Source organism: Solanum pennellii, chromosome 8 (assembly GCF_001406875.1).
Source record: "Solanum pennellii chromosome 8, SPENNV200".
Classification (NCBI taxonomy): domain Eukaryota; kingdom Viridiplantae; phylum Streptophyta; class Magnoliopsida; order Solanales; family Solanaceae; genus Solanum; species Solanum pennellii.
The window spans coordinates 24528434-24541420 of record NC_028644.1 but is presented as its reverse complement, the minus strand read 5'-3'; the positions used below and the strand labels follow the sequence as shown (position 1 = coordinate 24541420).

Below are 12987 nucleotides of genomic sequence, written 5' to 3'. Positions count from 1 at the left end.
GAATTGCTTTGAATATTAGAATTTAATATATTAATATCTTTGCACATGTGTTGCATAAAAATGTACTACATATTTTTATAAATAATATAAACCAAAAAAAAGCAGTATTGATAAAATGAGGCATACATCAGACATGAAACTATTGGAATTGATAAAGTTTTTAGTTTTTGAAATTGAAACTACTCGAATCAATAAAAAAATTTCTGAAAATTGAAATTTCTACTAGAAATAATAAAGTTTTTAATCAATTATTATGGGATTGCAATGATTATACCCTCCTCATATTCAGGAAGCAATTTAACTGGAAAATCATCTCTTAGAATATGAATTTTGAATTCGATTTTGTTAGAGTTACACTCTAAGAGTTCAAACACAAGTCCATACCCCTCTTTATATCGTTATCATCCGCAAATTTTTTCCATCCAGCACTCAATTTGTATTTATTTTCTGCTCCACCATAAATCAAAATCCGCTTCTCTCCACCACAAGCAAGGACTGCAGGGGCTCCAGATAAAGGAAGCTCTTTGTTCATTTTCTTGGGTAAGTACTATGAAACTTTCAAAGAAATTTAGCAAAATAAAAGTCAATAACCCGAAAACCCCCATAGTGTCCAACTCTAACCTTATAAATATATATATTTGAACCAAAACATTAAGTATAGAAACAAGAACATTAAATGTTGAATGCGCCACTCCAAAACTAAAATTCTTTTCCCCCCACCCGGTATTCTGTAACACTACGGAAAATGCTAGGTTGAACTAGAGCCTAAACGCAAGGTCAATTTAATAAAAATAATTTCCCCCAAGTTAGTAGACCATCTAATCATTTTAGGGGGTTTAGAAGTCAAGGCCTAATAGAGGAGTGCCAAGCAACAGGGGCAAGCCCAAACTTGGAGCTACTGCCTCAAGGCTCAATAGCAACCACAACGGCTTGTGGTCAAGACCACGGTCAGTGTAAGTCTTATGATCCCCAAGTTTCCTAGTTACTGCAGCAACCCTCACGAGTTGAACAAGGGTCGTGGTCCACTCCACGACTTGTGAGGTGGGGAGTGAGACTCAGTTTTTGTGGGAAATGGGGCACTTAGGGGATCTACTTCTAAAAGAACCATACTTACCATAACGGGTCGTGGTGAACTTTACGAGGGGTAGGGGGATCATGAACTTGACTTAGTGTAGAAATTAACAAGATTGAAGACGCTACTTCCTCAAATCTCACGACAAGCACCACAAGTCGTCGTGCTCCATGTTGCTTCTGAACCTGGACGGGTTCTTTTAATAAAGGTTAGTTTAGTATTTTACTTTTAAGTCCAATTAATGTGGGGTGTTTTGGTTAGTTTAGGGTTAAAATATAAATAGGGTTTTAATTCTTTTTCATCCATTTACAAGATTCAATCTCAAAAATCTAAAATATTCTCCCTAACCCAATTCTTTCAAATATTTCTCTTACAAATTTCCTCTATAAAAGCTTCAAGTAAAGGGTTCAAGATCTTGGTTTTTCATCTCAAGTTCATGGTACAGCTTCAAACAAGGTATGGAACATTGATTCATGGGATTTCTTTCCCCATGAAGCCATTCCTATACTAGTTTTCAAATAGGGAATTTGTTCAAAATTAGGATTTTGATTCTAACCTTGGGTTCTTCTCAAAATTTTTTATTTATGTTGGTTATCCTATATTATAATGAAATTGACATTTAATTAGGGGTTTTATTGCTAAATTTCCCTTGAACTCATGTGTTTTCCCCATTCCCCCCACTTTATGAAAATTATGATGGGTTTATTTATGAATTATGAATATGTGGGATAGTATGTATGTGCATTTAGTAATTAATCTTGTTTATTCCATGCTTATATTAGTAATTCTAAGTTTTATTCCAAGATATGATCTATGACCCTTAAAGGGTAAATTGTATGTTTTGAATCTTGAATTATGGCCTTGAAAGCGATGTATGAAGGTAATCCTATGTCTCAGATTCTTATATGTGAATTGTTTAATCCACTTGAAAGGTGGAAGTTCTTACCTTTGTATATTTATGTATGATGTTATGTAACACTTAAATAGTGAAAATCCAATGACTAAGGCGTGAGATATGGTATTGTTGAAAGGCTAGTTTCCTTTACTATTAGATATGACTATGTTTTTTTTGTCTTGGATGATTATATGATGATTCTAAGGTGAAAGGTAGTTCTCACCATGTTGAATCCATGATCTATGTATCGGTTGGGTTGAATTAAAGGTAATGTACTCCTTCACATATGAAATTACAATTCACCTTAGCTATGTATAAGTTGGAGAATAATGCTTAGAACCGAGAAGATATGACAAATGAGGTAGATACTTTACCTCTAGTTTAGGTCGGGTCTTCTACATATGATCAATGAGATGGAAACTCTCCCGCTAGTTGAATCGGTCGGGTTTCTAGAAGCAATCTTCCTGTCTCATAACTATGTGCCCACATATGTCTTAGCTAGTGGATCCACATTATAACTATATATGTTTAGTTCTACCTTAGGCAAGTACAACACCTTTTTTTCGGTGTGCGGTTAATGTCACCGTATTCCATTTACCTCTCATGGTCTATGTCGGTCAAGGCAATTCTACCTATGTAATAAGATCATGCATATGACTTGCACCATACTTGTGATTTCATGATAAGTCAACTTCTTAGGAGTGGGGGTATGTGACTTCACTTTTACATTGCACAAGTAGTCTTTGAAAGAGAATATGGGTGGGTCCATGATGTTATGGTAAGACATGAAGGTATGATATACGTTGATTGGGTTATTGTTAAGATATGACTCTCCTTATGTATATGTGAAGAACATTGTTATTCACTTATGTATGATTGTGGATTATTAAGGGATCTAATGTTGATATGTGTAACTAAGGTGATTCTAAATGGATACTTGGTATAGTTGGTATTATGGGATGCCAACTATGCATTCCACAAGTATGCTTTTTGGGTTGGGTTTTATTTGACCTAATTTCTTAACATAAATAGGTTTTCCTTTTAGGAAAAGGTTTTGGATTGACTAATCCTTTTTCTGGTAGGAAAAGGTTTAGGACTCTATAAATAGAGGCATGTTCCTTCTAACTTAATCAGCATTCACAATGTAGTCTTAAGGGCTTTGAGAGTTTTGGTTAGGGGAGAATTTATGGGTCACAAGCTTGATACGTTATCACTTGTTTGAACCTCCCATGTATTCTGAGTGAATTGGTTGAGGTTGTTTCCCTCTGTATTTTGTACTTTCATATTTATAGTGCATTGCTCATCTCCTTTGTGGACGTAGGTCGATTGACCGAACCACGTTAAATCTTTGTGTATTTTGGTATATTTCTCGTTGTCTACTTGCTCGTGGTCTTTTGAGGTTTGCTTTGCTAGCTTCCGCGTTTACACCTGCTTATTTTCGGTCCTAACAAGTGGTATCAGAGCTAAGGAGATTCAACACGATCACAGAAGATGGATAGTTGAAGCTTGGAATCGAGAAGTTTGATGGATCCGATTTCAGTTTCTGGAAGATGCAGATCGAAGACAGTCTGTACCAGAAAGATCTTCACGAACCGTTGAACGAGGTGAAGCCGGAATCTATGACGGAGGAGAAGTGGAAACTCAAGGATCTCCAGGCTCTTGGGTTGATCCAGTTGACTTTGTCAAGAAACGTGACGTTCAACATCGTGAAGGAGAAGACTACGTCCGGTCTGTTAAAGGCACTGTCAAACATGTATGAAAAACCATCGGCTATGAACAAGGTATATTTGATGCGTAGATTGTTCAATTTACAGATGACTGAGAATGGATCCGTTTCTGATCATATAAATGAGTTCAATATGATTGTGAGTCAACTCAATTCCGTGGATATTAATTTCGAAGATGAAATTAAGGCATTGATTTTGATGTCATCTCTGCCCGAGTCTTGGGATACTGTTGTTCCTGCGATTAGCAGTTCCCGTGGATCTGAGAAACTGAAGTTTGATGAAATCCGTGATGTTGTTCTTAGCGAAAGTATTCGCAAACCAGAAGTGGGAGATTCATCGGGCAGTGCTCTCAGCGTTGATCGAAGGGGGAGGAGTAAGACGAAAGGCCAAAATCAACATGGTCGATAAAAATCAAAGAATCGAGGAAAATCCCTGAACAGATCAAATGTGACTTGTTGGAACTGTGGAGAAAAAGGGCACTTTCGGACGAACTGTACAAAGCCAAAGAAGAAACAGAATCAGAAATTTGGAGATGACAATGATTCTGTAAATTCAGCAGAGGACATTGGGGATGCTCTAATCCTTAGTGTGAACAGCCCGTTTGAATCATGGATTTTGAATTCTGGTGCATCTTTCCATTGATCTCCAAGCAAGGAGTTGTTCCAAAATTTCAAATCTTGAAATTTTGGAAAAGTATATCTTGTTGACAATAAAGCCTTAGAGATTGAAGGAAAGGGGGATGTTTGCATAAAGACCACCTCGGGAAACCAGTGGACATTGGAGGATGTCAGATATATTCCTGGGATCAAAAAAAATTTGATCTCTGTTGGTCAGTTGGATAGCACGGGATATGCAACAGAGTTTGGGAAAGGTTCATGGAAGATCGTGAAAGGTGCTATGGTAGTAGCTCGTGGCACCAAATCTGGAACCTTGTACACCACTGCAGGGTGTATAAACATGGCCGCTGTTGCTGAAGGTGCTTCCGGTTCATGTCTGTGGTACAACAGACTTGGACACATGTGTACTAAAGGAATGAAGATGCTGGTTGCAAAAGGAGCATTAGAGGGTCTGAAGTCTGTTGATATGGGTCTTTGCGAGAGCTGTGTTATGGGCAAACAGAAAAGAGTAAGCTTCACAAAGACTCCTAGAGAGCCAAAGAAAGTGCGGTTGGAAATGGTCCATACAGATGTTTGGGGACCATCTCCAGTATCATCACTTGGAGGATCCAGATTCTATGTTACCTTCATTGATGATTTCAGCAGGAAGATATGGGTTTACTTCTTGAAGCATAAGTCAGATGTGTTTGCAACTTTCAAGAAGTGGAAAGCTGAAGTTGAGAATCAGACCGGTTTGAAAGTCAAATGCCTAAGGTCTGACAATGTAGGAGAGTATGACAAATAAGAGTTCAAGGCATTCTGTACAGCTGAGGGAAACAGATTGATGAGAACAGTTCCTGGTAAGGCAAGGCAGAATGGAATTGCTGAGAGGATGAACAGAACATTGAATGAGCGTGCAAGGAGTATGAGGATACACTGTGGACTGCCCAAAACACTTTGGGCGGATGCTGTGAGCACAGCTGCATACTTGATCAACAGGGGACCATCAGTTCCTTTAGGGCTCAAGATTCCGGAGGAGGTGTGGACAGGAAAAGAACTCAAGTACTCACACTTGAGGACTTTTGGTTGCACTACTTATGTTCATGTTGATCCAGAAAAGAGAGACAAGCTTGATGCCAAGGCTGTGAAGTGTTACTTCATAGGATATGGTTCTGATTTGTTTGGTTATAGGTTTTGGGATGACAAGAACAGAAAGATCCTGAGACATTGTGACGTGACATTTGATGAGTCTGTCCTGTACAAGGACAGAGAGCAGAAGGTTCTAGAGACTACAAAGCAACTGGGAGTTGAGGTTGAGTTGGAGAGAGTAACCCCATAGATGTTGAAGCAGATACTCAACCAACTCGTACTGAAGAATCTGAAGTGGAGCAAGTTACGCCTGAGCAGGTGTTAAGGAGATCATTCCAGATCCATCAGGGCACAATATAGGTATTCACCTTCATTACACTATGTATTGCTGACTGATGAGGGGGAATCAGAGTCTTTTGATGAGGCCCTACAGGTGGAGGATTCGATCAAGTGGGAGCAAGCCATGGATGATGAGATGAGGTCACTTGAGAAGAACGACACATGGGTGTTGACTAAGCTACCTGCAAGGAAGAGAGCTTTGCTGAACAAGTGGGTGTTCAGAATCAAGACTGAACTAGATGATAAAAGAAGGTTTAAGGCTCGTTTAGTGGTTAAAGGATATTCACAAAGGAAAGGTATTGATTATGCTGAAATATTCTCTCCTGTTGTGAAGTTAACCTCTATTCGAATTCTGTTGAGTGTTGTTGCATCGGAGAATTTGCATGTAGAGCAAATGGATGTAAAAACAACGTTTTTACTTGGAGATCTGGACAAAGAGATCTATATGCAGCAACCGGAAGGATTTGTGGTTCCAGGCAAGGAACACATGGTGTGCAAGCTCACCAGGAGCTTGTATGGACTAAAGCAAGCACCAAGGCAGTGGTACAAGAAGTTTGACTCCTTCATGACCAAGAGTTGATTCTGCAAAGCTGAAAAAGATCCTTGTTGTTACTTCCAAAAATACACTGATTCATATGTCTTTCTACTCTTGTATGTGGATGATATGTTGATTGCAGGATCTAGTATGAAGGAGATTAACAATCTGAAGACAAGGTTGTCTGCAGTGTTTGAGATGAAAGATTTGGGTCCAGCAAAGCAGATTTTGGGGATAAAGATTTCTCGGGATAGATCTGCTGGCACTTTAAATCTATCTCAGGAGTTGTACATGAGAAGGTGCTGAGCAAATTCAGGGTTAATGATGCTAAACCCAGGACTACTCCATTGGCAAATCACTTTAAATTGTCAAAGGAGCAGTCACCCAAGACTGCCGAGGAGCGTGATCACATGGCACTTGTTCCATATGCTTCAGCAGTTGGTAGTTTGATGTATGCTATGGTCTGCACTAGACCTGATATAGCACATGCAGTGGGAGTTGTTAGCAGGTACATGGCGAACCCTGGGAAAGAGCATTGGGAAGCTGTGAAGTGGCTTCTGAGATATCTGAGAGGTACATCCAGTACTTCACTTTGTTTTGGCAAAGGCAAGGTGACTCTACAGGGTTTTGTGGATGCTGATCTTGGTGGGGATGTTGACTCGAGCAAGAGTACATCCGGGTACATTTACACCATAGGTGGAATAGCAGTGAGTTGGATGTCCAGGCTTCAGAACTGTGTTTCTCTTTCATCTACTGAAGCTGAGTGGCAGATTATCTTGAGGAATTGGGCAAGAAGCAGAGCGAGAAGATTCTTTACTCAGATAGCAAGAGTGCCATACAGTTGGTGAAAAATCCAGTCTATCATTTGAAGACAAAGCACATCAGAAGGCTATACCATTTCACTCGCAGGGCAGTGGAGGATGGTGATATGTGCTTGGAGAAGATAGAGGGTGCAAAGAACCCGGCAGACATGTTGACGAAATATGTTGATGTTGGGAAACTGAGGTTATGTAAAACCTCGGTTGGTCTTCTGTAGTTGTTGCTACAGATGTTGCGGTGCGGTAAAGATGTTGATGATGAAAAGATTTTTTTTGAGAATGTAATTTTTTGATGACTGAGTCAGTCTCCAAGTGGGAGAATTGTTAGGTAGTGGAGCCTGATTAATTTTAGGTTTTCCTATTTATTCTCTATTTTAGGCTTCCTATTTATTCTCTGTAACCAAAAATACTCTGATTTATTAATATAAATATACCTCACCGCCGTGGAAGTTTACTCACGGGGTGTTACCACGAAATATTGGGTTTTCTCTTTCTCTCTCTAGATCTCTCATCTCTTTCTCTTCAAAGTTCTTGTGTTCTTCATTCATCTAGCGTGTGTGTGTGAATTCGATCCTAACAAGTGGTATCAGAGCTGGATTCAATGACGGAGTCAGGTTCAGTGGTTTGATAATCGATTATTGAACCAGGTTAGAAAGAGGTGTTCATCTTGATGGGTATAGTTCTAGCCGCAACCTTTTTGACAGTAATGGAGATTTTGTTGGAGAAATTGTTTCAGAGAGGTTCTCTGTGTTGAGACATAAATTTTGCAAAGGAGATTATGGAGAGGAGAAGAAAGTTGTTGAAGATTAAGTAAAGAAGGTGGACAAATTTATTTTGTCAGAAATTCAGGACAAGGGGGAGATTTGTTGGGTTTTATTTGACCTAAATTTCTTACCATAAATAGGTTTTCCTTTTAGGAAAAGGTTTTGGATTGACTAATCCTTTTTCTGGTAGGAAAAGGTTTAGGACTCTATAAATAGAGGCATGTTCCTTCTAACTTAATCAGCATTCACAATGTAGTCTTAAGGGCTTTGAGAGTTTTGGTTAGGGGGAGAATTTATGGGTCACAAGCTTGATACGTTATCACTTGTGTGAACCTCCCATGTATTCTGAGTGAATTGGTTGAGGTGTTTTCCCTCTGTATTTTGTACTCTCATATTTATAGTGGATTGCTCATCTCCTTTGTGGACGTAGGTCGATTGACCGAACCACGTTAAATCTTTGTGTCTTTTGGTATATTTCTCGTTGTCTTCTTACTCATGGTCTTTTGAGGTTTGCTTTGCTATCTTCCGCGTTTACACCTGTTTATTTTCTGTCCTAACACTCTCCCCCTAGTTGAATCGTCCAAGTTTCTAGAAGCAATCTTCCTATCCCAAAACTATGTTACTTCATAGGTCTTATCTAGTGGATCTACATTATAGCTATATATATATATATATATATATTTATTTCTACAATAGGCAAGTAGAACACCTTCTTTAGGTGTAGGTTATATGTCATCAGTTTCCATATAGCTCTCATGGTCTATGTTGGTTAAGACAATTCTCCCTATGTAATAACATAGTGCATATGACTTGAACCATACTTGTGATTTCTTGATAAGTCTACTTCGTAGGAGTGGGGGTATGTGACCTCACTCTTTACATTGCACAAGTAGTCATTGAAAGAGAATATGGGTGGGTCGATGATGCTATGGTAAGACATGAATGTATGATGTACGTTTATTGGGTTGTTGTTAAGATATGACTCTCATTATGTATATGTGATGAACATAGTTATTCACTTATGTATGCTTGTGGATTATGATGGGATCTTATGTTGATATGTGTAACTAAGATGATTCTAAATGGATACTTAGTATAGTTGGTATTATGGGATGCCAACTATGCATTGCACAAGTATGTTGTTAGGGTTGATAATGTGATAGTCCTACTATGCTATAAAAAACTGTATGAGAATGCTATTATGATTTTTCTTATATCCTTATGTTCATAAATGGTTTTCCAACTTAATAAATGCATTATTTTCACTAAAATATATTTAAGTATTTTATTCATGTTTCCATACTTAGCGCGTTTGTACTAACCCCTTCTCTTCTACATCTCCTATGAGCTTATGTTCGAGCCGTTGAGGTGCTCTTAGTACATTCTTGAAGAAAACTTTGGTTACTACCTCCAAGTTTCGGTGAGTGCTCAATTATGAGTATGAGATGTTATTGAATCTAGTTTTAGTTTATTTTCCTTGTTAAGGACTATATTATATTTCCTTATGATAAGACTTACTATTGGTGTAAGGGATGAGTCTTTACTTTAGTGCTGTTACGTTTAGATTCTGTAATGCGACAAGTATAGCTTCCTTTTTTTCATATATTAAGAAAGTTGTACTTCTATTGTAAAAGTTTTTAATTTTCCGCATTATTCTTATGTCACATGTAATGATGGTTAAGGGCTTGTATCAGACTCCTTCAGAGTCAAGTATGTTGTGTTACTCCTAGGGTGTAGCCCGTGTCGTGACATATTCAATACCATGGAAATTATATTTCGACAATTTACAAAAAAAAATAAGACCTCTTTAGAAAATGAAATAACTCTTATTTATAAAAATGAAATTCTTACTATTAAGTTTGTAAAGGGATAGAAAATCGTTTCTCCATCCTATAACGACCCTCAAAATGAACTAGGGTTATCTATGGACTCACAACGGTTTAATGAGTTGATAAGGTGTTAAAATCATGAATATTTGCATTAGATGTCAGTTTGTAGAGTTTGAAAGTCAAAACGTCCAAGGACTACCAAGACGACAGAAAACTACTCTTGAGCGTGTGCTAGTGTGTCCTTGTATGTTTTATGTGTTTTTATGTGTTGTTTGGAGTCTAAAATAAGTGGGGATAATCCTAACAACTAGATTACTATCTTTAGGTTAAAAAAATCCGGTTACAGCTCCCCAAGGACCTCTATAGTCTTTGAGGTGGACCCAACCTTGGGCCAACAAGCTGCCCAAGATGATAAGAAATTGTGCATAGATGAAACCATTCCGCGTCGCGTACATGGTTCACCAAGGGCCAATTTTTTGGTCCACGTCTCGGACTCTACTGTCCCAAAAAAATTTTTAAAAAATCTTGAGGGAACAGCTCCACGACGCGGACTTGTTCCCCGACGATAATTTTGAAAACTTATGTTAAGTTTGACTTGTCTAAAAAGTTTATATTAATGTAGTGGTAATCTGGGGGTTTATTATATATGTATTTTAGGTCATTATACACCCATTACCGTAATAAAAAACCACAACCCTAAATTAGAATCCAAAAATTATAAGTTCTCCATTCTCTTTAAAAATTTCTCTCAAATTAGATCCTCCATTGAAGTACCTTCACGTTCCAAGGAAGAAGGCCAAATTATCCAAGGTTTCAATCCAAATTTTGGGGATTTCTTTAATTAAGGTATTGTGATTTCATTCTTAACTCTACTTCCATTCAAGGAGCCAATTTCAAAGGCTTTTCAAAGATGGTCAAAAACATAGAAATTCCTATTTTTAATTCTAAGATTGGGATCTTGCATGAAAAGATTTAAATCAATGTTTTGTGAACTAATTGATGTTAATTTAATGTTTTAAGATAAAAAACTCCATGAACTAATGTATTCCTTGAATTTTGAATTTTGGCTCTAAAATGGGTGAACTGATCATGGCTTTATCTTACTGAATTCATGTGTAGATTGTATTGGGGTATTGAATTATGTAAAAATCATTCTACAATTGTTTATAAATTGCCTTATAATGATAATATTCATATTTTATGTTGTTGGATCACTGATGTGGATTGGTTGTTGGCTTAGTACGTGGCTATTGGTAAGAGCTCTGTAAAATGAATTTGTAGAAAAAGCTATGAAATGATGATGATGATTGGGAGTTGGTGTATTGACCTAATTCCTATATTTAGTATAGAATTGATATTGAATTGTATTGATTGGTATGGTACACTTATGGTGGAAGTGTTTATGTGTTATATTTTTGTATGAACATGGCCTTGTCAGCATTATTATGTGAAGGAATGTGATCATGTAGAAGATGTTATGAATTATATGAATATGTAAAGTGAAGGATGATATGATATATGTGTGATCTTTTATAATGTGAAGTTATTAAGTAAAGTAGTCTTGTAATGGCTATATGATCTTGTATGAGAATGAATGTTATGATTCTTCTCTAATTGATGATATATGATGATTAAGGACTAAGAAGTGTAATTTTAGAATAATGTTGTATCTTGTGTGGTAGACTTAGTTTTCCCTACATGGTACTTGAATGTTATTGAATACATGATATGATGATGTTGTATCTTGATTTGTAGACTTAGGTCCCTCCACTTGATACATGATAGTTATGTGAATGTGAACTTTAGACTTAGTAGGCTTGGGCACCTTTGTCATGTATGTGTATGAATGAATCATGAATGAAAGTCTAGGATCGATAAACCTAAGACGTTGCCCTTATAAGGAAGAGTAATACAGGACCTTCAATAAGAAAAGAAGGTCAAGAGCATAGAACCTCGAATATACAAAAGAACTTTAATAGAAGCCTCTAAGTGAAAGACCATAATGGTATCCTTCTTGAGTTGAATGATGGACTTAGGTATAGGTTGGCTGGAATGACATAAAACCATCTCTAAGGAATCCATAAGAGCTATCCTAATAGTCCTTGGTTGGCAGCCCTAGTGGAACCATCCTTGAAAAGATAGTGTTAAGAGTTGGTAAAGCATAGTAATAGTACCTACTCTAATACACCTAGTGAATGATAACTCTATGTGAATATAGTCAACGCACCGAGTGAATATTCTTGTGGTAGTAGATCTACTTAAGATGATAGTAGAGTCCAAAAAAACTCTTGCTATTCCTTAACCATGTGTCAACATGAGATATGTCCTAGTTCTACCCTTGGCAAGTAGAACACCCTCCTCGGAGTAGGGTAGCTACAAATTCCATACCTAGCTAGTATCTATGTCAGTTAGTGCCTATTTTCATCATGTGGGATGTACACTCTAGTTATTGGATACATTCTACAACGTTTAGGTAGTGGAATAGAATGCTATCTACATATGACACGAGTAGGCTTTAAATGCTAAAATGGGTTGCCTGGGTATTTTCCAAGACCATTATGTGAATTTCTCTAGTTGTTTGATTGTCCCTTTAATGGCTTAATGTATATGGTTGACTTAGTCAGTCCATGTTTAATAGAAAGGGTCTTACCTAGGGTAGCTTTAAGGATTGCCTAGGTAGGCTTGAAGAGGTTGTATGGGTGGTCTCTTCATGTCTTACTTAGGTGATTCTTAGAGTAACCTTAGGTTGGAAGTCTAAATGATGAAAAGGGAATAATCTTATTTTGGGAATTCTGGAGAATCACTTAGGTGGGTGTGAAGGGGTTCTATGGGCGGTCTCTTCATATCTTATTTAGGTGGGTCTTAGGATAACTCTTGGTAGGAGGTTTAAATGCTTATCTTTATGATTATGGTTGTCTTTTATGAGTTACTTGACGGTGGTTCTTATACTTGTTTTATGAGGTTTCTATCAAAAGAGCATGAAACCCCCATTTTAGCATGGTTTTCTTGCATGTTTACTATACATAGTGCATTGAATGTGCTAATTCTATATGTTGTTTATTTCTACAAGTGTAGGTGGAAAGTGAGGAGTCTCTTAGAAGTAAAGCTTGGGAATAGCATTCTCTCAGGAAGACTTTGTATATCCCCATATGATTCGAGGACATAGTTATGTTTTTGTTTCCTATCAAAAAGACTTTATAATAGACTATAGTTACTTTTCAAATTGATGTAAGGGATGTGACCCAAGATATTTTATGTTTCTAAGATGTCGATTACGAGACTTGGTTCTTTCTTATGATTATATATATATATATATATATATA

General features: G+C 37.3%; 1 pseudogene; it reads right to left on the bottom strand.

Moving 5' to 3' along the window:
- Positions 1–251: 251 nt before the first annotated feature.
- LOC114078411 overlaps positions 252–12987 on the bottom strand; it is a 13341-nt pseudogene continuing 605 nt past the window's right edge.